This window comes from Theropithecus gelada, chromosome 11 (genome assembly GCF_003255815.1).
Source record: "Theropithecus gelada isolate Dixy chromosome 11, Tgel_1.0, whole genome shotgun sequence".
Taxonomy (NCBI): Eukaryota; Metazoa; Chordata; class Mammalia; order Primates; family Cercopithecidae; genus Theropithecus; species Theropithecus gelada.
The window spans coordinates 27141017-27143544 of NC_037679.1; the positions used below are offsets into that span (position 1 = coordinate 27141017).

At 40.9% G+C, this 2528-nt stretch overlaps 1 pseudogene; it reads left to right on the forward strand.

The window, feature by feature from the left end:
- The first annotated feature begins 352 nt into the window (after positions 1-352).
- Positions 353-1475, forward strand: LOC112634270 (annotated as a pseudogene).
- The last annotated feature ends 1053 nt before the right edge of the window (positions 1476-2528 follow it).

Below are 2528 nucleotides of genomic sequence, written 5' to 3' on the forward strand. Positions count from 1 at the left end.
TGTGTATCTTTTCCTATCTAAAGCATATCATCAGGCCTCTATATTTTATTTTCCCAGCTCTCTATGGTTGCAGTCTCAGCCTGCTCAAACCCCTTTTCCCCAGGTCCTGAGCAAATACTGATGATATGGGCAGGATCCATAGCAAGTCATATCAGTTTACATCCACCGCAGTTTAGCAAGGACCTGATGCAACAGAGAAGAGTCTGATGCTGTTTGGACCTCTCGAGCCCCAGAACTTCCTGCCCCTTCCTCTTCTCAAGCTGTTTCAGTGCATTTGATCAGGTATACTGGTCAGTACCCAGATCCTCATCGCCCTTGTGTCAGTGCTTGCTCAAAAGGACTAGATGCCGCCATGGGGACCCCACTCACCAGTGGTGGTCTCGTCTTTTATAGATGGATTCCTCAAAAATCACACTCACCACCCCTGTCTCCAAGATTTGGATCACAGTCTAGATGCTCCCACCCTTTCTCCTCAAAACTGCCACACCACAGTCTCTCACCAACCGCCAGGGTGCTCTGCCCTTTTGTGACCAAATCCCTGCGGCTAGGTCAGTTTTGCAAGCCCTACGCACCTCAGATCATCGCCCTGATATTCCTAAGATGTAAGGCCTCACAAAATCTACACTGGAGCCTAAGTAACAGTGCACCATGCCGAAGAAAACACAGTTAAACTAAACATAATCAAGGGATTCTGACTTACTGACATCTTTTGCAACTTGCTTCCTCTCTCAGTGCTTCTAGAAGTGGAAAATTTTTCAGACCCAGAAAAACTGAACAGAACTTGCCAGAATGACGAAGCTAGTGACAATGATTCATTGATTTATTCAACAAAAATCACAATAATAATAATAGGCATTTACAGAGCATTGTCTCTCTTCCAAGCATTTTATATGCATTTTATTTAATCTTTACCAACATTCTTATAAATGAGGCTTGGAGACTATAAATAACATTCCTAAAGTTTCACAGCTAAAGAGATCTAAGTCTAACTGAAACCCAGACAAGTACAGCACGTGCTCACTAGTTACTCATGAGTATAATTTTACACTAACCTATTACACATCCTTGGGGGTGGCTGTAACCAAGATGTCAATGATTCTCTGATGTAACTTTACATTGCCACGGGGCAGTATGGCAGGCTTTTTCCCATGGTGCATTTTGCCAGCCACCAGTTGAAGGTGGCCTCTGAAGATCTTATCTTAATTGGAAATGAACTAGACCTTGCATGTGGAGAGAGAATTCTACTGGAGAAGGTCCTCCTGGTTGGGGCAGAAAACTTCATGCTGCTTGGCAAGCCACTCCTCAGAAAGGATCTTGTTTGAGTAGAAGCCACAGTCATTGAGAAGACAGAAATATGGCCAAGAGTCATTATGAGATTTAGGAAAAGGAAAAGCTTCAAGAAGAAATTATTCATTGTGACCCCTCAGACCGTCCTCCAGATAAACAGTATTGAGATTGCTCAATGTTTGTTGTAATCACTGAGTTAATATTTGCAGAAGTATAAAAATAAACTATTGCTTTCCAAGGAAAAAAAGAAGCTTGGGTATGGCCACCCCCAAGGATGTGTAATAGGCTACTATAAAATTATACTAATGAGCAACTAGTGAGCATATGCTGTACTTAAAACTCTTGTTCAGGGTTCAGTTAGACTCAGATCTCTTTAGCTGCAAAACTTTAGGAATGTTATTTATAGTTTCCAAGCCTCATTAATAAGATTGTTGTGAAGATTAAATAGAATGCATATAAAATGCAGCTCAGATGGTGATGGCACTTTCACCTTTGATCTTTCATCACCATCTGCCCAAAAGAAGCCCTGTCATGGAGCAGCCAGATTCTCATTTTAGGTAAACAGAAAAGGATAAGACACTTCTGGCCTTGTATTTTCTCCCAGAGCACTCAGATGCTGATTACATTACAGACAAATCAAGATTTCTCAACCCTCTCTAATTCTTTCAATCAATTATCCATTTAGTGTAACTATGTGATAATAACACATAAAATTATCATGAAAAATGTGAAAGCTAATAAACTAAAAAAAAAAAAGTATTCTTTCTAGTAGCAAGGGTTTTGTATGGGGAAGCCTGGCTTTGTGGGAAATGATTTGATGAACTTATACTGGAAACTGAGCCCCAGGGAACGAATTCCATTCCAGTCAAATCTTCAAAGGAAGAGAGGAAGCTACTCTGGATAATAAGAGTGAAGAATCGGAAGTTCCTGGAAGAAAATTCTGGAAAGGAAAAGAAATTGGTACTGTGTAGAGGAAAGAGAAAAATCTCCCCTCTCCATGATGGCGCAGCTGAGGTAGACCTTTGGAAAAAGAAAATCTCTGGAATACTGACAATCGTTCTTCCCTGAAAAACCCTCTGACACCTTCAGAAAGTATTCTGAATTGCTGAGTATTCATGCTTTGGTGTGAGTATGTTATTTTGAGGAGTTAAGCTCTATGTCTTGATAAGAACGTATCAAAAACAGACCTCACACATCAACCCAGGAGTCAGAGGTCACAAAGGAGACTGACAAATGGGTCA